This window comes from Pristiophorus japonicus, chromosome 5, assembly GCF_044704955.1.
Source record: "Pristiophorus japonicus isolate sPriJap1 chromosome 5, sPriJap1.hap1, whole genome shotgun sequence".
In the NCBI taxonomy this organism is placed as follows: Eukaryota; Metazoa; Chordata; class Chondrichthyes; family Pristiophoridae; genus Pristiophorus; species Pristiophorus japonicus.
In genome coordinates, this window is record NC_091981.1 from 190,947,899 (window position 1) to 190,971,452 (window position 23,554).

Sequence of the window (23,554 nt, forward strand, 5' to 3'; positions counted from 1 at the left end):
GGATGGACAATAAATGTTGGCCTTGCCAACGATGCCCACATCCTGGAATGAATAAAAAATAACTCGGGGACCATTGACAAAGAGGATGATTCTTGAGGAGCAACAAAAAATGCGGGAGACTCAGGGAGCTTTTCCAGGCGATTATAGGGAGAATGGAGGTGTCCATCTCCAACATGAATGGCACGATGTTGCAGGCAGTGGCTGTGTGACAGGAATGGCTTGGTCATTTTAGGATTGCCTTGTGGTGGTGGGGGGGAAGCGCAGGGGGGTGTGTGGAAGGAGTTGGTGCAACACCTGGGTGCCATATGAATACATTGGTGCAACTTAACTAAAATCGCGTCATTTGGAGGTCATCCTGGGCCTCCCAGGCTTCAAAATGCACCACGGCTGCTGCAATGTCCACTTCAGGTTCCTCCTCCTCCTCATCTTCCTTCTCCAAAAAAGTTCTGTGCTCTGCGCTTTGTTCTCCTTCAGCTCCAAACCTCTCTGTTGTGCAGTGCGTAGCATATGACAATCATGCTAGAGCCGTTGGCTGGGGAAAATTGAAGGGCTCCTCCAGATCCTTCCATGCATCTGAAACGCATCTTCAGCATCCCGATTGCTTGCTCTATTACACATCTCAACGTCATCTGGCTTTGATTATAGTGCTCTTTGGCTTCATTGCTTGGCCTCCTCAAGGGTGTCATCAGCCACGTCGTCAGTGGATACCCTTTGTCATCAAGCAGCCAGCCAGCAAGATTGATCGGAGGTGAGAAGAGCTGAGTGAGGGTGGACTGGCATAGGATGAATGAGTCGTGACAGCTCCCTGGGAATCTGGCACACCTGCATGATGATCTTTGTGGTTGGAGACAAGCTGCACATTGAGGGAGTGGAAGCCAGAGTTCGTGAACACTCCTGGGTGAGCTGAGGATGCCTTGACGGCCACATGTATGCAGTCGATGACGCCCTGCACCTGTGGGAAGCCAGCCAGAGCCGCAAAGCTGAGCGCCCACTCATTCTGACTGGCTTCATCAGTGGCAAAGTGTACATAAGTGCCTGACTTGTCAAATATAACATTGGTCACGTGGGTGATGCATCGATGGGCGACTGACTGTGAGATCCTGAAAATGTCTCCTGCAGGAGCCTGAGGTTAAGAAGTTGAGGGAGGTGGGGACTTTGACAACCACTGGTGAAGTGTGTCCACCAGGTCCTCTGGGCAGCAGGTCTTCTTCCAGCAGGCTACAAATGTCTGCCACGACCTGACGAGATCGCCTGAGCTTCCTGAGGCACTGGTGTTCAATCATGTCCAGGATGCTGATCCTCTGCTTTTTTACCCTGTGTTGTGGGTATAGCCTTCTGAGAGGTGCACTCCTGTGCTCATCCCCTCTCCTGTGGAGCGGCAGGTTGATGCGGAGAAGGCTGCTGCTTCTGCTGTTGCTGCTGCTGTGGGTATTGCTGATGTTGTTGGTCCTGGGATCAGCTTGGTCTGAATCTGAGGTCCAAGGTGAACCAGCATAAGCGGCGCCCATGCTGATCTGATAGATGTCAAGTAAAGTGGAGATCAGAGGCACAATCCTCCAATGTAATGAGGATGACTTAGTGAGAGTAACGTCCGAAGTTGTAGAAATTACCTACAAACTCCTGAAAGCAAACTCTCAACACAAATGACATCAGCAAGAGCATTTTCCTTATGCAAGGAAGCAGGTGTGAGATTTGAGTATTTATGTGAATTTTTCCAATCAACTGTTCAACTCCTACAATGGCCGCTCTGCTCTCACCTTGCTGTCATTGCCAAGGTTCAGCAAGCCTGTGAATCCCTTGGATAGCCAGTAAAAGCTCCATTAGGCTAAAAAGGCTGTTAATAGTCTCTTTGCAAGTTCTCACCTACTTTAATTAGCTCACCCGCCTCTCCCGAGCAGGTCTCTGATGCATTGACTAACACGCCCAAGTTAAAGGCGGAAGCCGATAGGTTGAAGCGGCTTCCAGACATGCTGTTTATTTCAGCGCTTTTAACTGCCCATCCGCTCGCAAACCCGCACACTCTTCAAACTTAAAATTCTGGCCTTAACATTTTTTATGAAGAGAATTTAAAACAAATGAAGCTGCTGGGGCAACTCAAGGTAGTTACTTGGTGAGGGGGACTCTCAATAGCGCCTTACCCAGGCCCACCCACTATGCTAGACATTCTCGCATAGCTGTAATGGCAGGGTGTCAGCCAATGGTAGGTAAACAAAGGGACCCGCCCACCATCCCAACCCGATGAACTTTGGTAAGATCAGCAGTGAAGTTCGGGCTGTGTTTATTTCGCTACTTATTCCAATATGTGCGACTCTACAGATTGTTTGTGCCTGGATATTTTAGGGGAACATTTTTTAGCTTTGCGCACCTAGTGAGGAGCCTCGCTTGCTGGGAGCGCATATTGGAAATTAAGATGCATGCTGCATGCTCTTTTCCAAACAGCATACTTCAATGGTCAGAAAATGATGTGCAACATGGGCCCGAATATTTGACATACACTATAACTAGTGAGGTATTCCCAATGGGATTGTGACACTGGATAATTACCACTTATATACAGCTTTTTAAAAGTTTTCTCCCTTTTCTGCTGAAGGTGATGACTGACACTTATATTGTGCTTTTTATATCACTCAGAAATATCATGAGGCACTTCATACAAAAATAATTCATGTAAGTTACAGGGTTACAGGGTTTTCAGAGGGGATAGAGAGGGGGTTAGAAAAGGAAGGGGGGTCGCAGTATTGATTAAAAAAAAATTACAGCTGTGAGGAGAGATGATATATTGGAAGGATCATCAAATGAGGCCATATCGGTTGAACTAAAGAACAAAATAGGAGCGATCACATTGTTGGGAGTGTACTATAGACCCCCAAACAGTCCGAGGGAGGTAGAAGAGCAAATTTGTAGGCAAATTTCTGACAAGTGCAAAAACTATAGGGCAGTAATAGTGGGGGATTTCAATGACCCTAATATTAACTGGATCAGTGTAAAAGGTACAGAGGGCACAGAATTCCTAAATTGCATTCTGGAGAACTTCTTTAGCCAAGACGTAGCAAGCCCAACAAGAGGGGGTGCAGTTCTGGATTTAGTGTTAGGGAATGAAGCAGGTGGAAGGAGTATCAGTGGGAGAGCATTTTTGTGGTAGTGACCATAATTCAATTAGATTTAGCATAATTATGGATAAGGACAAATAAAAAACAGGAGTAAGGGTTCTAAATTGGGAGAAGGCCAATTTTACTAGGCTGAGAATGATTTAGCAAAAGTAGACTGGAAATAGTTACTTGAAGGTAAATCAGTGCCAGAGTAGTGGGACGTATTCAAGGAGGAGGTACATAGAGTTCAGGGTAAACATGTTCCAACAAAGAAAAGGGGTAGAATTGCCAAATTTAGAGCCCCCTGGAGCATACATGGTAAGATAAGGCAAAAAAGGGAAGTCTATATCAGATATTGTGAGCTAACCCTAGAACTGGAGTCACTGCGGTGCACCTGCGAGACTAAGAATTTTGTGCATGGGTCGTTTCAGGAGGTGGTCACCCCGCAGCTTAAGGATGTGCAGGCAGAGAGGAAGTGGGTGACCACCAGACAGAGGAGGAGCACTAGGCAGGTAGTGCAGGAGTCCCCCGAGTTCATCTTGCTTTCCAAGCAGTATTCTGTTCTGAGTACCAGTGAGGGCGATGGTGCCTCTGGGGAGTGCAGCCAGAGCCCAAGTCCATGGCACCATGGGTGGCTCAGCTGCACAGCAGAGGGGGTGGAAGAAGAGTGGAAGAGCAATAGTGGTATGGAATTCAATAGTCTGGGCAGCAGACAGGCATTTCTGTGGCTACAGACGTGACTCCAGGATGATATGTTGCCTCCCTGGTGCCAGGGTCACTGAGTGTTACTGGCGTTACTGAGTGGCTGCAAGACATTCTGCGGGGAGAGTGAGAACAGCCAGAGGTTGTGGTCCTTATTGGTACCAATGACATAGATAGAAAGAAGGATGAGGTCCTGCAGGCAGAGTTTAGGGAGCTAGGATAGAGATTAAAAAGCAAGACCTCAAAGGTAGTAATCTCTGGATTACTGCTGGTGCCATGTGCTAGTGAGTACAGAAATAGGAGGATAGAGAAGATGAATATGTGGCTGGAGAGGGCTTTAGATTCCTGAGGTATTGGGACCGTTTCTGGGGGAGGTGGGACCTGCATAAGCCGGACAGGTTGCACCTCAACCGAGCTGGGACCATTATCCTCGCGGGAGGTTTTGCTAGTGCTGTTAGGGAGAGTTTAAACTAGCTTGGCAGGGGGATGGGAACTGGAGAATAGATTCAGTGGGGAGAGAAGAAAATCTGGAATTGAGCAGCAGAGAATTAGAAGTAGAAAGTGAATTTGGAAGATAGTGGTAACAAGGGCTGGCAAATAGGCAACAGGGGAGTTTGGCAATACTAAATGGTATATACTTCAATGCATAAATCCCCAGGCCCGGATGAAATGTATCCTAGGCTGTTAAGAGAAGCAAAAGAGGAAATAGCAGAAGCTCTGACCATCATTTTCCAATCCCCTCTCGTTACAGGTGCGGTGCCAGAGGATTGGAGGACAGCTAATGTTGTACCTTTGTTTAAAAAGAGAGAAATGAATAGACCGAGTAATTACAGGCCAGTCATCCTAACTTCGGTGGTGAGAAAATTATTGGAAAAACTCCTGAGGGACAGGATAAATCTTCATTTGGAATGACATGGATTAATCAAGCACAGTCAGCGTGGATTTGTCAAGGGAAGGTCGTGTCTGACTAGCTTGAATGACTTTTTCAAGGAGGTAACCAGGAGGGTCAATGAGGGCAGTGCATATGATGTAGTGTATATGGATTTTAGTAAAGCTTTTGATAAGGTCCCATGAGGTAGACTGGTCATGAAAGTAAAAGCCCATGGGATCCAGGGCAAAGTGGCAAGTTGGATCCAAAATTGGCTCGGAGGCAGGAAGCAAAGGGTAATGGTTCATGGGTGTTTTTGTGACTGGAAGACACGATCGGCCGAAATGGCCTCCTTCTGTGCTGTAAATTTCTATGATACTATTTGCATGTCGCCAAGTGTAAAATCTGCCATGAACCAGCGCAATCAAGCAACATTTTAGAAAGTAATTTTTTTTTAATGTTGCTTTAAAAACTATTCTTTGATATATTTAAGAGTGGTAACTTGGTGCAGTTTGATTAATACAGCTGGAAATGTGTTTGTCACAAAAAATTTGCATTTAATTAGAGTGTCTAGTCCACTATCTGGGGACATGGTCAGTGTTGTGGGCAGGGCAGCATCTAGCGCGATGTTTTTTAAACTAGTGCAAAAGATTGCGGAAATTTGATCTGCGTTGAATATAATTTGCACTTAAAAGTTTGCGATTTTTTGCACTGATGTCGCTGATTTCAGTCGAATTGCACCAAAAAAACAGTGCAATTGAGCTGAAACTCCAGGCCAAAGTACTCATTAAACAATCCCGCTGTTTCTTTATCATGCAACAGTGTAAAAGACTTGTGCTAGCATGTGATGCGTCGTTGTACGAATTCGGGTGTGTATTACAACAAGCTAACGTTGCGGGGAAGTTGCAAACTGTCGCCTATGCTTCCAGGAGCTTGTCGAAGGCCAAGAGGGCCTACAGCATGATTGAGAAAGAGGCATTAGTGTGTGTGTTCGGGGTAAAGAAAATGCATCAGTACTTGTTTGGACTCAAATTTGAGCTGGAAACCGATCACAAGCCCCACACATCCCTGTTCGCTGAAAACAAGGGGATAAATACTAATGCCTCAGCCAGCATACAAAGGTGGGCACTCGCGCTATCAGCGTATAATTATACCATCTGCCACAGGCCAGGCACCGAGAACTGTGCGGATGCTCTCAGTCAGCTACCATTGCCCACCACGGGGCTGGAAATGGCGCAGCCTGCAAACTTGTTGATGGTGGCACAGCCCGCAGACTTGTTGATGGTGATGGAAGCGTTTGAAAATGATAAATCACCTGTCACAGCTCGCCAGATTAGGACTTGGACCAGCCAAGATCCTCTGTTGACCCGAGTAAAAAACTGTGTACTGCATGGGAGCCAGCATCCCCGTTGAAATGCAAGAGCCAATCAAGCCGTTTCAGCAGCGAAAGGACGATCTGTCCATTCAGGCAGACTGCCTGTTGTGGAGTAACCGCGTAGTGCTACCAAAAAAGGGCAGGGAGATGTTCATCTCAGATCTCCTCAGCACACACCCGGGTATAGTAATGATGAAAGTGATAGCCAGATCCCACATGTGGTGGCCCGTTATCAACTCTGACTGAGAGTCCTGTGTATGGCAATGCAGCGTATGTGCTCAGTTGAGCAACGTGCCCAGAGAAGCATCACTAGGTTTGTGGTCCTGGCCCTCCAGACCATGGTCGAGGATCCATGTCCACTATGTGGGCCCGTTTCTCGGTAAAATGTTCCTGCTGGTGGTGGATGCTTTTTCAAAATGGATTGAATGTGAAATAATGTCGGCAAGCACCGCCACCGCCACCATTGAAAGCCTGAGGGCCATGTTTGCCATACACAGCATGCCTGACATACTGGTCAGTGACAACGGGCCATGTTTCACCAGTGCCGAATTTAAAGAATTCATGACCCGCAATGGGATCAAACATATCACCTGGGCCCCGTTTAAAGCAGCCTCCAATGGGCAGGCAGAGCGGGCAATACAAACTATCAAACAGAGCCTTAAACGAGTCACAGAAGGCTCACTCCAAACCCGCCTGTCCCGAGTACTGCTCAGCTACCGCACGAGACCCCACTCGCTCACAGGGGTGCCCCCGGCTGAGCTACTCATGAAAAGGACACTTAAAACTAGACTCTCGCTGGTTCACCCCAACCTGCATGATCAGCTAGAGAGCAGGCATCAGCAACAAAATGTAAATGATGGTCGCGCCACTGTGTCATGGGAAATTGATCTGAATGACCCTGTGTATGTGCTAAACTATGGACATGGTGCCAAGTGGATCGCGGGCACGGTGATAGCTAAAGAAGGGAATAGGGTGTTTGTAGTCAAACTAGGCAATGGACAAATTTGCAGAAAGCCCTTGGACCAAACGAGGCTGCGGTTCACAGACTGCTCTGAACAACCCACAGCAGACACCACCTTTATCAAGCCCACAACACACACCCAAAGGATCAACGACACCACGCCGGACCAGGAAATCGAAACCATCTCGCCCAACAGCCCAGCAAGGCCAGGCTCACCTAGCAGCCCTGCAGGGCCAACAACACGTCAGCCCAGATAGGGCACAGCCAACACACCAGAACAAACATTTGTACCGAGGCGATCCACCAGGGAAAGAAAGGCTCCCAAACGCCTCACCTTGTAAATAGTTTTCACTTTGACTTTGGGGGGGGAGTGATGTTGTGTATCTGTAAAGCATGCACTCCCATGTTCCGCCACCAGGGAGTTCATCCCCTGAAGTCCCAAGGGATCCCAACATCCCTTGGGAGCACTGTATATAAGCCGGCCCCTAAGGCCTGTTACTCACTCTGGAGTGTCTTAATAAAGACTGAGATCACTGTTACTTTAACCTCCCTATGTGCAGTCTCATCTGTGTTATGAAGACAATACAACCAACCCTCACCCAGGAGGCAGGTTGCCTATTTAAATATTATAATGAGGCTCGTCTGCTTCATGGAGAACCACCGTTTCAAATTTAATTCTGGGTGGTCGAGTTTCCCAGGCCTCAGATAACCTGCCTGCTAAAGGAAGGCGAGGACTGCTGGATCCAGGAGGTAAGTGCCTCCTGCATTTCGGGTTAGGGTTTAAGGATCCAGCCTCCTTACCTCACTCACCCCACACAATCGGACTCCCCCCGCCCCCCTCAGAGGTCTCCATTTTCCCCCTCCCCACGAAACATACGAGCTCCCCCCGCATCCCACGAGGCATCTATTCTGCCCCCCACGAGGCCTCCAATCAACGCAGACCTCTCCCCCCCTAGCTCCTGAGGCCTTCAGTGGCTTTCCCGGCCTCCTCTCTCCAGCCCCGATGCTCCTCCAGTTCCCAAATAGCACCCAGCCATCCCAATGCTCCTCCGACCTCCCCGCTCCAGCCCCGATTCTTCTCTGGCCCCGATCCTCCCCGACCTCGATGGTTTTCCAGTCCTAATCCTCTGACCCCGATCCTCCTCCCTCCGTCCCCCGATACTCCTCCAGCCCCAGTCCTCCGCCAGCCCCCGATCACCCCTCCCCCCACAACTGATCCCTCCCTTCCTCCTCTCTGCGGCCTCGTGCTGCAGGCCTACCTGCCTGCAGCCAGCCAGCCTCTCCATTTGGCTGGCTGCGGATGGGAAACAGAACTTTGAAATGCTAAATTCGGCATCCCGGGTTTCCTGACCACTTTCTAGACCCCTCACTCCCGACCCACCACCAGATTAAAATTGCGGCCTAGTTCTCATTAACCTTTGAAAATAAACTTCTCTCCAACACTGCCTATTTTCCAATTCAAACTTATTTCAGATTGACTTCTTTTCAAGTGAGTGGAAGCAAATAAGCTTCTGACCATTCCCTTCAGCATTCACTATCAAGAAGTGGATCCTTACACTGCTGCTCAAAACTATTGCCTTGAATCAGAAAATCCCCCATCCATGGCACCGACATGGCCTGTTGTGCACAGTGAAGGGAAGCCATTCGAACAGTACAGATGCAAATGTCCCTCGGAGATGTTGGAATGTGTTAATGACCGTCCTCCCCCGCCCCCACCAACCCCATTGCCACAAACTGATATGGATAACATTTGGGAAAAGTCATCAACATTCCTTGTCACCCTTTGTTCATACATCTCCAGCTATTAAGTTAAATAAAATGTGTTGATCCTTAGGAATGAACTCCTCAGGCTAGAAATTGGCCTCCTAAGCGCCCCAATGCCTGCTCCTCTCAGTGCAGCCCAATTTCTCGGAGGAGACCTAAAACAGGCATTAAGTGCCTCAATGGCATATGCAAAGGACCGAAAGTCCATTTCTGGCAGCTGCAGCGGACGCCTGAAAATCTTCCGAGGTGAATATGGCGTTGGATCTTTTTCAGGCATCCTTGGTCATTTTTGCCCAGTTTCCATCCAGAAAACGAGTGCAATGATGATCAATTTTCACCAGAAGCTATTTTAGTCACAATGAAAGACTTGAACAAGAATAACAGCAGTTGGAATCCAGTACCTGGGAATGAGTGAAAAATTCAGCGAAAGGAAATCACCCATCTCCACCCGTGCCTCAGCCCATTTGCTGCTGAAACCATCGTCCATGCTTTGGTTGTCTCCAAACTTGGCTACTCCAATGCTCTCCTGGCCGGCCTCCCATCTTCCACCATTCATAAATTCAAGCTCATCCAAAACTCTGCTGCCTGTCTCCTAACTCACACCCAGTTCAGTTCACTCATCACCCCTGTGCTGCTGACCTGCATAGGCTCCTGGTCCAGAACATAAGAACATAAGAACATAAGAACATAACAATTAGGAACAGGAGTAGGCCATCGAGCCCCGTGAGCCTGCTCCGCCATTCAACAAGATCATGACTGATCTGGCCGTGGACTCAGCTCCACTTACCCGCCCGCTCCCCGTAACCCTTAATTCCCTTATTGGTTAAAAATCTATCTCTCTGTGATTTGAATACATTCAATGAGCTAGCCTCAACTGCTTCCTTGGGCAGAGAATTCACAACCGTCTGGGAGAAGAAATTCCTTCTCAAATCAGTTTTAAATTGTCTCCCCCGTATTTTGAGGCTGTGCCCCCTAGTTCTAGTCTCCCCGATCAGTGGAAACAACCTCTCTGCCTCTATCTTGTCGATCCCTTTCATTATTTTAAATGTTTCTGTAAGATCACCCCTCATCCTTCTGAACTCCAATGAGTAAAGACCCAGTCTACTCAATCTATCATCATAAGATAACCCTCATCTCCGGAATCAGCTGAATCTTCTCTGTACCCCCTTCAAAGCTAGTATATCCTTCCTTAAGTAAGGTCACCAAAACTGCACGCAGTACTCCAAGTGCGGCCTCACCAATACCCTGTACAGTTGCAGCAGGACCTCCCTGCTTTTGTACTCCATCCTTCTCGCAATGAAGGCCAACATTCCATTCACCTTCCTGATTACCTGCTGCACCTGCAAACTAACCTTTTGGGATTCATGCACAAGGACCCCCAGGTCCCTCTGCATCGCAGCATGTTGTAATTTCTCCCCATTCAAATAATATTCCCTTTAACTATTTTTTTTTCCAAGGTGGATGACGTCACATTTTCAGACATTGTATTCCATCTGCCAAACCTTAGCCCATTCGCTTAACCTATCTAAATCTCTTTGCATCCTCTCTGTGTCCTCTACACAACCCGCTTTCCCACTAACCTTTGTGTCATCTACAAATTTTGTTATACTACACTCTGTCCCCTTTTCCAGGTCATCTATGTATATTGTAAACAGTTGTGGTCCCAGCACCATTCCCTGTGGCACACCACTAACCACCGATTTCCAACCCGAAAAGGACCCATTTATCCCGACTCTCTGCTTTCTGTTAGCTAGCCAATTCTCTATCCATGCTAATACATTTCCTCTGACTCCGCGTACCTTTATCTTCTGCAGTAACCTTTTGTGTGGCACCTTATCGAAAGCCTTTTGGAAATCTAAGTACACCACATCCATCGGTACACCTCTATCCACCATGCTCGTTATATCCTCAAAGAATTCCAGTAAATTAGTTAAACATGATTTCCCCTTCATGAATCCATGTTGCGTCTGCTTGATTGCACTATTCCTATCTAGATGTCCCGCTATTTCTTCCTTAATGATAGCTTCAAGCATTTTCCCCACTACAAATATTAAACTAACCGGCCTATAGTTTACCTGCCTTTTGTCTGCCCCCTTTTTTAAACAGAGGCGTTACATTAGATGCTTTCCAATCCACTGGTTCTTCCCCAGAGTCCAGAGACTTTTGGTAGATTATAACGAATGCATCTGTGAAAACTTCCGCCATCTCTTTTAATACCCTGGGATGCATCCCCTAGTGACAGTGATTATCTCAAGGTCCTCCCTTCCCACATTCCCGTGACCAGCAATTTTTGGCATGGTTTTTGTGTCTTCCACTGTGAAAACCAAAGCAAAATAATTGTTTAAGGTCTCAGCCATTTCCAAATTTCCCATTATTAAATCCCCCTTCTCATCTTCTAAGGGACCAACATTTACATTCGTCACTCTTTTCCGTTTCATATATCGGTAAAAGCTTTTACTATCTGTTTTTATGTTTTTCGCAAGTTTACTTTCGTAATCTATCTTTCCTTTCTTTATTGCTTTCTTAGTCATTCTTTGCTGTCGTTTAAAATTTTCCCAATCTTCCAGTTTCCCACTAAACTTGGCCACCTTATACGCATTGGTTTTTAATTTGATACTCTCCCTTATTTCCTTGGTTATCCACTGCTGGTTATCCCTTCTCTTACCGCCCTTCTTTTTCACTGGAATATATTTTTGTTGAGCACTATGAAAGAGCTCCTTAAAAGTCCTCCACTGTTCCTCAATTGTGCCACCGTTTAGTCTGTGTTTCCAGTCTACTTTAGCCAACTCTGCCCTCATCCCACTGTGGTCCCCTTTGTTTAAGCATAATACGCTCATTTGAGACACTACTTCCTCACCCTCAATCTGTATTACAAATTCAACCATACTGTGATCACTCATTCCAAGAGGATCTTTTACTAGGAGATCGTTTATTATTGCTGGTCCACAGGATCAGATCTAAGATAGCTTGCTCCCTTGTAGGTTCTGTAACATACTGTTCTAAGAAACAATCCCGTATGCATTCTATGAATTCCTCCTCAAGGCTACCCCGTGCGATTTGATTTGACCAATCGATATGTAGGTTAAATGCCTCACACTTAAAATTTTTCATCATCATTATAGGCAGTCCCTCGGAATCGAGGAGGACTTGCTTCCACTCCCAAAATGAATTCTTTGATGGCTGAACAGTCTGATCCTTTTGTTCAAATCCCTCCATAGCCTTGCCCCTCCCTATCTCTGAAATCTCCTCCAGCCCCCTGAAAACTCTGTGGCCAACATTAGCGCCGGAATCCTGGTGAAAAATGGCGGCCACCACTTTAATGCCCTTGTCTGGTGCGAGACTCGGCACAGCTGATAGCAGCGCTGGCCTGATGCAAATGGGGAGAGCATGACATGCACACCGACTATGTGTCATGCTCTGCAACCTTAGCACTGAGTTTAATGCTGGCTCCTATGTTTGCTCTGAAAAGCAAGCGTGCAGCAGACTGACAGAGGCTGTCAGCTATTCTTAAATGTGCACACACATCTTTCAGGTAAGTTTCCATTTAAGCATTTGGACTGGATTTTTTTTATTTTATTGAAGTAGTGGCTAGGTGCAATAGATGTTAAAAGTTTTTTTCAGTGTAAAGGAAGTGCTGTTGGATGCTTGCAAGGCCTCGGATAGTAAATGTGGGCCTTTGAGAAGACTTAACATGCTGGAAATATTCAACAGCTCAAACAGCATCCGTGGAGAGAGCAACAGAGTTCACCTCTCAGGTCGAGACTGAATATTTCCAGAGTCGTGCATTGAGCAGTGTGTGAGGCTAGTGGTGCAGTTGGTAGGAGATGGCTACTTAAGATGCATTCACTGATCTTGACCACTCAGTGATGTGGTCCCACATCATTCTTTCTGCAGGGCTTCCTGGCCCCTGTGAGTCGAGAACCTCTCTTGCACAAAGCTGGAGTGCTGTGTGGCCTGGATGGATTGCTGAGCCATTTGTGTTCGTGCTTTTTGCATTTTTTTAGGTGCAGAAGGCAATTCAGCTTTAACAGCTGAAAACTCCCATTTCTGAATTCTTTTTAATGTATTATTTTCAGAAGGCATTTGAGCTACAAGGGCTAAAAACTGTCTATTTTTATATGCGTTTTATGTTTTCATTTCAGAGAGCAGTTCCTCTTTAAGGGACCAAACTGCTTTCTGAAATGACAGTCTTGTGTTAAGAGAAGGCTGTTCTTGCTGGATTGACACTATGGCCACGCTATACTGGAGCCTCCTGCTAGGTCTAACACTAGCAGTACGGCGTTGCACAGGGCTAATGTTAATTAGCCACCAACGCCAATTTACCTGTCCTGCCAGCGCCATCATTTTTGGTGGCTGTTAGCACTGGCCTGCCGTGGCACTGGCAGGTTTTTACTGATAGCGAATTTCTAGGCCTACGTTCATCCAATTCTGGGCTTGTACTTGTCGCCGACTTTTTTTGCCCCACCATTGGCAGCCATGCCTTTAGCTGTCTAGGCTCCAAGCTCTGGAATTCCCTCCCTAAACTTCTCTGCCTCTCCATGCTCCTTAAAACCTACCTCTTTGACCAAGTTTAGATCATGTGTTGTAATGTCTTCTTCTTTGGCTCGATATCAATTTCTGTCTGATCACACTCCTGTGAAGTGTCTTGTGATGTTTTACTATGTTAAAAGTTCTATATTAATGCAAGTTGTTGTTGTTGAATGTAGCCACTTGAGTTGAATGTCAGCAGTTGATGTCTATGTCACTATTGGTGCGCTGTGGGTGCCTGCCAGAAGAAGGATCATGAAAAGGGGACTGAAAAGAATCAATGTTCCAGTTTTCTTCCTGGTGTGCTAATTCCTTGTCCCTGGCCCGTCTGATGTCATGAGCCACCTTTGGGGTGAATGTAAGTTTAATGACCACATGCCCCCGCACAGGGAATCTGATTGAAGGCCTGGCTTTCACCAGACTCATCAGAAAATCCACCTCTGTTGGGCTTTCTCTACTCAACATGGACTGCAGGACTGCCTTTGGGACTGCCCATGTCATAGCTGCACTGGGGCAATTTGGCTGCAGGAGCAGCTAGTTTGGTGCATAGATCTTCAGCACTATAACTGGGATACTGTCAAGGCGCATAGCTTGTGCTGTGTCCAGTGTACTCAGCCACTTCTTCATGAAGGAGTGAACCAAATTGATTGGACATTAGCATCTATGATGGTGGGTGCTAGGGCTTATAATATAGTCCTGACTAATATTATTTTATTGAACATTAAGAAATTATTCCAAACAAGCAAAATGTCTATATACTCACAAGGAGCATATCTATTAGAGCAATGCCGTTTCAAGGCTGTTCTCAGCCTTGAGTAACAAAGACCATATGACTCTTGTCCATATTTATATACTTAACTCCACATTCCTACTTTAGGCACAGGATATGAAATAACCCTAGCACCATGTGCTTTCCCTTTATCTGACCCCTGACTTATACCAGTTCTGGCTAGTTCTGCAGTAAATCAGTTGATATATTCCCCAAGTTCTTCTAAGCTTATCTAGTTTCAGTATTTATGCATCATGTGCCCAGCATGAGAACAGTGCATGGACTCCTTATAGCAACCACAGATTAATTTCAACCCATTCACGGCAAACAATGGGGACCTCGGGAGGAAGCCAAGTAGGATCATCCACTTGCCACTTTTGACTGGAGACACTTGTGCATACTTTACCAACCTATCCCCATATCCCTTGGTTCCCTTAGTACCCAAGAATTTATCAATCACATTCTTGAATATACTCAATGACTGAGCTTCCACAGCCCTCTGGAGTAGAGGATTCTAAATATTCACAACCCTCTGAGTGAAGAAATTTCTCCTCATCTCTGTCCTAAATAGCCGTCCCCTTATCCTTGGACTCTCCAACCAGGGGAAACAGCTTCTCAGCATCTATTCTGTCAAGTTCTCTAAGAATTTAATATGTTTCAATTCGATCACTTTTCATTCCTCTAAACTCCAGAGAATATAGACCCATTTTACTCAATCTCTCCTCATAGACAGCCCTCTCATCCCAGGAATCAATCAAGTGAACCTTTGTTTCTCCCCCAAGGCAAATTGCAGCAAGACTTCCTTCCCCTTGCTCGAGTGTTAGATTTGGCTCAGTGGGTAGCACTCTCACCTCTGAGTCAAAAGGTTCAAGTCCAACTTCAAGAACTTTGAGCACAAAAATCTAGGCTGTCACTCCAGTGCAGTGCTGAGAGAGCGCTGCACTGATGGAGGTGCTGTATTTTGAATGAGATGTGAAACCGAGGTCCCATCTCAATTGCACGTAAAAGATCCCATGGCACTATTTAGAAGAAGAGCAGAGGAGTTATCCCCAGTGTCCCGGCCAATATTTATCCCTCAATCAACATAAATGTTGTGTATGCAATAACTGTTAGACTGAGTACTGTTTAACTCCAAGTGGTATAACCTTGGCTCTGCTTTATTAAGGCCCAAAGTGACCAATGGCCTCCAACAGTAATGTCATTAGTGGCTAGTGATCCCAAAAGTACATACATGACTATACCCCACTCTGAGATATTAACACAGTCTTTTACAAATTGAGATGGTCCGGTGTTTTACGCTCCCGGGTTGACCGTCTCTGTTCAACTCCAGCCTTGGGTGAGTGTTCAGAGTCTGTTGTGACTGGTGGCTGGGTGGCTGACCTGGTGGGAGTGGCAATGGCTATGTCAGGGATTGAAAGTCCATTTTCATTGAACATGTCAGTGATTGAAAGTCCCGATTCACTGATGATCACTGAGTCCTCTGATGAATGGGAGTAGATTGGTTGGTCGTCGATTGTCTCTTCCTCTGACTGTTCCGGTTCGTCTGTGTGCCGCAGCTTTGTCTGATCCATATGTTTCCTGAATGTTTGCCCATTTTTGAGCTTGACAATAAATACTCTGTTGTCCTCCTTGGCCATGACAGTACCAGCGATCCACTTGGGACCCTGACCATAATTCAGAACATATACAGGATCATTTACAGAAATATCGCGTGACACAGCTGCCCGATCGTGATGCCCTTGCTGACTTTGTCTTCTGTATTCAACATGATTATTCAAGTCAGGGTGTACAAAAGATAGCTTGGTCTTAAGACCTCTCTTCATCATTATTTCAACAGGCGAGACCCCAGTAAGTGTGTGTGGTCTTGTCCTGTAACTGAGCAGTATGTATGACAGGCGGGTCTGTAGTGATCCTTGCGTTACTCGCATCATACTCTGCTTTATGATTTGGACAGCACGTTCTGCTTGCCCACTGATGCAGGTTTGAATGGTGCTGACCTTACATGTTTGATACTATTGAGTTTCATGAACTCTTGAAACTCCTGACTGGTGAAGCACGATCCGTTGTCGCTAACAATGATGTCAGGCAGACCATGTGTCGCGAACATGACACTGAGATTCTCAATGGTAGCTGTGGATGTGCTGGATGACATGATTATACACTCTATCCACTTCGAATATGCATTCACCACAACTAAAAATATCTTCCCCAGGAAGGGACCTGCAAAGTCTATGTGGATCCTGGATCATGGTCTGGATGGCCACGACCACAGACTCAGCGGCGATTCCACTGGTGCTTTGCTGAGCTGCAGGCAAGTGTTGCACTGATGCATACATGATTCTAGCTTAGAGTCAATTCCTGGCCACCATACATGAGACCTGGCGATGGTTTTCATCATTACAATGCTGAGATGTGTGCTATGTAGCTCACGTACAAATTTGTCTCTCCCTTTCTTGGGCATAACAACATGATTGCCCCACAGTATACAATCCGACTGAATAGACAGATCATCTTTGCGACGAATGTAAGGTTTGGTCTCTTCACACATTTGCTTGGATATGGCAGACCAATAACCTTTGAGGTTGCAACTCTTCACCACTGATAAAATCGGGTTCTGGATGGTCCAGGTCTTAACTTGTTGAGCCGTGATAGGAGTTCCTTCACTCTCAAAAGCATCTGTAACTAACAATAGGTCCATCGGTTGTGGCATTTCTACCTCCGGTGTGGGCAACAGCAGACGGCTCAAAGCATCGGCACAATTCTCGGTGCCAGGTCTATAGCGAATGACCTAATCATAAGCGGATAATGTCAGTGCCCACCTCGAGATGCGGGATGAAGCATTGATATTGATACCTTTGTTTTCAAAGAACAGTGAAATGAGCGGCTTGTGATCTGTCTCCAATTCAAACCGAAAACCAAACAGGTAATGATGCATCTTTTAAACCCCATACACACAGGCAAGTGCTTCTTTCTCTACCATGCTGTCGGCTCTTGCCGCTTCAGACAAACTTTTTGAAGCATACGCGACTGGTTGAAGTTTACCCGACTCATTAGCTTGTTGGAGTACGCAACCAATTCCATATGACGAAGCATCACAGGCCAATACTAAACGTTTACATGGATCATAATGTACCAGCAACTTGTTAGAGCAAAGCAGATTAGTGGCTTTCTCAAAAGCTCTATCTTGAGACGCACCCCACACCCAGTTGTCGCCTTTTCATAGCAGCATGTGCAGTGGTTCTAATAAGGTGCTCAATTTAGGTAGGAAGTTACTGAAGTAGTTGAGTAGACCCAGGAAAGAATGCAGCTCTGTCACACTCTGCGGCTTGGGTGCATTCTTGATGGCGTTGGTTTTCGCATCCGTGGACCTGATTCCGTCAGCAGCAATTTTCCTCCCCAGGAATTCGACCTCTGGTGCCATGAAGACACACTTTGAGCATTTGTCCCACTTTGTCCAGATGATGTAGAACCTCTTCCAGGTGTTCAGATGTTCCTCAGAGTCACGACCTGTGATCAAGATGTCATCTTGGAACATGACGGTTCTGGGAATGGACTTCAGTAGACTCTCCATGTTCCTCTGAAATATTGCTGCAGCCGAGCGAATTCCAAAAGGGCTCCTGTGATAAATAAACAGTCCTTTATGCGTGTTAATGCACGTAATTTTCTTTGAGATCTCGACCAGCTCCTATGTCATGTAGGCTGACGTCAAGTCCAGTTTGGTGAACGACTTCCCCCTGGCTAGCGTTGCAAACAAGTCATCAGCCTTCGGTAATGGGTACTGATCTTATTTCAAAACCCTGTTGATTGTAGCCTTGTAGTTTCCACAAATTCTGACTGTGCTATCATTTTTCAGCACAGGAAAAATGGGGCTGGCCCATTCATTAAATTCAAACGGTGATATGACCCCTTGACGCTGGAATCTGTCCAGTTCGATTTCGACCTTCTCCCTCATCATATATGGAACTGCCTGAGTTTTATGATGGACGGGTCCACATGGATCTGCACCTTGGCTCCCGTGAAGTTGCCGATGCCTGGTTCGAACAGTGAGGGGAACTTGCTCAGTACTTGGGTACATGTATCTTCCTCCGACGACAACGCCTTGATGTCGTTCCAATCGCATCTGATTTTTTCAAGCCACTTTCTGTCAAACAGCATTGGGCCATTGCCTGGGACAATCCATAGCAGCAGCTCGTGAACGATACCTTTATACGAGACTTTAATTGTGGCACTGCCAATCACCGTTATGAGTTCTTTGGTGTATGGTTGCAACTTGGCATTGACTAGACTTAGCCTGGGACTCACGGCCTTAGTATCCTACAGCTTGTCGAATGCCCTCTGGCTCATTATCGATTGACTTGCCCCCGTGTCCAGTTTCATCGATACCGCCACCCCATTAAATTTCACGTTGATCATTATCGGTTTGCTCTTAGTTAGGAAAGAGTACAGTCCATACACTTCCTCCTCTGGTGTCTCGGATTGTGTATCCGGATCCGCAATATAGTCTGACCATCACCTTCCATGTGGTGTGTCGCAGCATGCTTGCTCAATTGCGGACCCACTCTCAGACAGCCTTTGCAACTATATTGCTTAAATTGGTACTGCTGGTACCGGTGATTTCCCCCGCAATGCCAATACGGAGAAATTGGATGCATTCCTGCTGGTGGACTTTGGGTAGCCACAGGCTTCGCGTACGGAGTCGGGTAGGTCCTGACATGTGCCGCTCTGCCGAACGCCGAATCATTCATATTTACAGTACTTGCCGAGTTTCGATTTTTCACCGATGTCTGCTTTAGACTTCTATCCGTCGTCATGCATGACTGGGCGATCGTGATGGCCCTGTTCAAGTCCAATATCTCCACCGTCAGTAGTTTACGCAGGATCATGTCGTGGTTGATGCCGATTACAAAGAAGTCCCGCAGCATGTCTGCCAACAAGCCCCGAACTTACACAGTCTTGCTAGATGTAAAGTCCTGTCCCCTCAGTACAGATTCACACGAGGCATGTAGTGAAGTCAAGGTCACTCTGGACCTGCACCTTTTATTTCACAGCTCTGGAATGCTGCACTTGCCTGAGACCTGTGCTTATATGTCTCTTGCAAGTGCACCCCCGGTGGTAAGGTATGCTGGTGGTTACAGGTCATATCTTATTACAGTCATGTATAGCATGTTGGGATACAGTTATATATAATAATGTAAGATACGTGAAATCACCTTCCCCCAAGGTCTTATTGTCTTTATAAGTTCAGTTTCACAGGTGGTCCACGCTCTCTCGTGGAGTGTCTGAGTTGTGGTTCAGTTGTTTGCCTTGGTGTCTGTTTTTCTTTGGGTGTGATTGTTGCTGTCTGTTGGGATTGCCCTTTCCTCAGGTTGTTCCCTCTGTCTGTCCACCAGGTGTGGTGCGAGTTCCACATTGTAGTCTGCCTCTGGTTCCGCAGTGCTGTTGGTAAATCTGCTTTTGACTTGGTCTACATGCCTCCGGCAGGTTTTGTCATTGTCCATTTGTACTACCAGTAGCCTATTTCCTTCCTTGCCCGTTACTGTCCCTGCAAGCCATTTGGGACCCCTGCCATAGTTTAGTACAAACACTTTGCCCCCGATCTCATTCCATCCCCCCCTCGAATTTTTGTCATGGTACTCAGTCAGCTAACAGCGCTTTGCCTCAATGATTTCGTGCATGCCTGGGAAGATTAATGAGAGCCTTGTTTTTAAAGTCCTTTTCGTCAACAGTTGCGCGGGGGTGATCCCAGTCAGTGAGTGCGGACGAGATCTGTATGCCAACAGCAGTCGCGACAAGCGACCGTGCAGCGTGGGACCTTGGATTTTAAGCATGTCTTGTTTAATGATTTGCACTGCTCTCTCCGCCTGGCCATTGGAGGCCGGCTTGAACGGTGCCGTCTTGACGTGATTTATGCCGTGGTCAATTATAAAGTCTTGGAATTCTGTGCTGGTGAAGCATGGACCATTGTCACTGACCAATATGTCAGAGATTCCGTGCGTTGCAAACATGGTTGCGAGGCTCTCCACAGTGGTGGAGGTTGTGCTCGAGTTTAAAATGGTGCATTCGATCCACTTTGAAAATGCATCTACAACTACGAGGAACATTTTGCCCATGAATGGGCCCGCATAGTTTACGTGTACCCGCGACCACAGTTTGGTAGGCCAGGGCCAGGGGCTCAGTGGAGCCTCCCTGGGGGCATTGCTGAGTTGGGAACAATTGGTGCACCTTCGGACGCAGAGCTCCAAGTCCGCGTCAATACCAGGCCACCGGACGTGCGATCTGGCTATGGCCTTCATGAGAACGATCCCTGGGTGCTCGCGGTGGAGCTCCCGGACAAATGCCACTCTGCCTTGCAGAGGCATGACTTCTCAGCTGCCTCACATCAGGCAGTATGCTTGTAGTGTTAGCTCATGCATGCGCCTGTGAAAGGGTTTTAATTCCTCGGGGCAGGCATCGCGAGCCTCTGCCCAGTCACCGGTTAGGACTCATCTTTTTACTAAGGATAACGTGGGGTCGCTGGCCATCCAGGCTCTGATTTGGCGAGCCGTCATGGGCGAACCCTGTGGACTCAAAGGCAATGATTGCCATGACTGTCTCACACTCCTGTTCATCAGACCCTTCCGTGGTCGGCAGGGGTAGCCTGCTGAGGGCGTCGGCACAGTTGTCTGTGCCTGGTCTGTGCCTTATGGTATAGTCGTAGGACGCCAGCATGAGTGCCCACCGTTGAATTCGCGCCGAGGCGTTGGTGTTTATTGCCTTGCTCTCGGATAGGACGGACGTGAGGGGCTTGTGGTCGGTTTCTAACTCGAACTTGGCCCCAAAAAGGTATTGGTGCATCTTTTTGACATCGTACACGCACGCGAGCGCCTCCTTCTCTACCATTCCGTACCCGCGCTCCGCCCGCGAAAGTGACCTGAAGGCATAAGCTATGGGTTGTAATTTGCGCGCACTATTGACATGTTGCAAAACGCACCCGACCCCATACGCTGACGCATCGCATATGAGAACTAGCTTTTTACCTGGGTCAAAGAAAGTCAAAACACTGTTGGAACACAGAAGGTTGCGTGCCTTATTGAAGGCGCGTTCCTGGACGTTCCCCAAAACCAATCGCACCCCTTCCTGAGTAGCACGTGGAGAGGCTCCAGCAGCGTGCTTAAGTTCTGCATAAAGTTCCCAAAGTAATTGAGTAGCCCGAGAAAGGCGCGCAGTTCTGAAACATTCTGGGGCCTGGGTGCCAGGCGAATTGCTTCTGTTTTGGACTCTGTTGGGCAGATTCCATCAGCGGCAATCCTTCTGCCCAAAAATTCAACCTTGGGTGCGAGAAACAGGCACTTGGATTTCTTGACTCGTAGGCATACCCGATCCAACCGCTTTAGTACTTCCTCCAAATTACGGAGATGGGAGTCGGTGTCCCTGCCCGTGATAAGTATGTCGTCTTGAAATACAATCGTCCCCGGGATGGACTTGAGCAGACTCTCTATGTTGCGCTGGAATATGGCAGCTGCCGACCTGATGCCGAATGGCCATTGATTGTACATGAAAAGGTCTCGATGTGTGTTGATGGTGGTGAGTAGCTTGGATTCCTCGGTCAATTCTTGCGTCATATACGCAGATGTGAGGTCTAATTTTGAGAAAAGTTTACCTCCAGCCAATGTGGCAAATAAGTCCTCCGCTCTGGGCAGCGGATACTGGCCCTGTAGGGAGACTCTGTTTATGGTAGATTTGTAGTCCCCACAGATTCGTACGGATCCATCAGGCTTCATGACTGGGATGATGGGACTTGCCCAGTCGCTAAATTCCACAGGTGATATAATGCCTTACCGCAGAAGCCTGTCTAGTTTATGTTTAATCTTTTCCCTCATCACATAGGGTACAGCTCTGGCCTTGTGATGGACCGGTCTAGCATCCTGTGTGATGTAAATTTTGACTTTGGCCCCTTTGAAAGTACCCACACCTGGCTGAAAGAGATGTTCAAATCGCTTTATAACTGTTGAGCAGGAGGTCCGTTCCTCTAATGACATGGCATGGTCATCATCCCATTTCCTGTTTAGTTTTGCCAGCCAGCTTCTCCCCAGCAGTGCTGGGGGGTCTCCGGGGACAATCCACAGGGGAAGTCAGTTCACTGTCCCTTTGTGTGTGACAGAGAGCATGGCGCTGCCAAGGACTGGTACGATTTCTTTGGTATACGTCCTTAGTGTGGTGTCGACCCTTGTGAGTTTTGGTCTGTCTCTTTTATGCGGCCACAGTTGTTCAAATTATCGAGCACCCATGAGAGATTGACTCGCTCCCATATCTAGCTCCATGTTGACATATATCCTGTTGAGTAGGACCTTCATCATTATAGGAGGCGTCCTGTCGTAGGAGCAGCGGCCATTGATCGTGTTGACCCACTGTACATGCGGGCCAAATGCCCTGTATGTTCACAGTTCCTGCAAACAGCCTGCTGAAATCGACATTCCCTTGACGAGTGCCCACCCCCACACCTCCAGCACAGATTGCTTGCAAAGCATGAGCTCCGTCTGGCTGATCTCTCTTGAGCTTCTCTCAGTTTGTAGTTGATTGTTCGCATTGTGGGTTGATGAGGTGTGAACGGCCGTTCCTGTGGCCCTTGATAGCTTCTGTTGCCACTGCTTGCTGACGAAAGCCTGTTCTGCCGGTTTTGTCTGTGTGTGGTGGTAGCAGCTTTTCTAATGCTGTGAACTCCTTTTTCCATTATTTTGTTAGTTGTCGTACCTGCATTGTAAATCAACGTCGTTTCTTCTTCCCCTACCAAGAATGTCTGTGCAACCAGTTCTGCTGCCTCTAAGATCAGGTTCTTGGTCTCTATGAGCTTTCGGAATGTGCCTGCGTGGCCTATTCCTTCAATGAAAAAGTCTCTCAGCATTTCTCTCCTCAGTTCATCGGAGAACTCGCATAAACTAGCCAACCTCCGAAGTTCCGCCATGAAGTCGGGTATGCTCTGGCCCACACAGCGTCTGTAGTTGTAGAACCTGTGTCTGGCCATGTGTAGGCTGCTCGCTGGCTTCAGGTGGTCTCTTACCAGTGTGCTCAATTCTTCAAACGACTTGCTTGCTGGTTTCTCAGGTGCCAACAGATCCTTCATTAAAGCGTATGTTTTCGAGCCACAGCTGGTCAAGAGATGGGCTCTTCTCTTGTCTGCCGTATCATCGCCTAACCAGTCTTTGGTTCCAAAGATTTGCTGGAGCCTTTCTATAAAGTCTTCCCAATTGTCTCCCGCATTGTACTTTTCATCTGATCCGTTGTTCGCCATTCTGTGGATTCTGTAATCCCGTAACCCGTCGCCACTGTAAAGTCCTGTCCCCTCAGTACAGATTCACACGAGGCATGTAGTGAAGTCAAGGTCACTCTGGACCTGCACCTTTATTTCACAGCTCTGGAATGCTGCACTTGCCTGAGACCTGTGCTTATATACCTGTCTCTTGCAAGTGCTCTCCCGGTGGTAAGGTATGCTGGTGGTTACAGGTCATATCTTATTACAGTC

The 23,554-nt window shown here is 47.2% G+C and overlaps 1 pseudogene; it reads right to left on the bottom strand.

Annotated features, from left to right (window-relative positions):
- Window positions 1–328: 328 nt before the first annotated feature.
- On the bottom strand, window positions 329–20,414 carry LOC139264130 (uncharacterized; annotated as a pseudogene).
- Window positions 20,415–23,554: the final 3,140 nt, after the last annotated feature.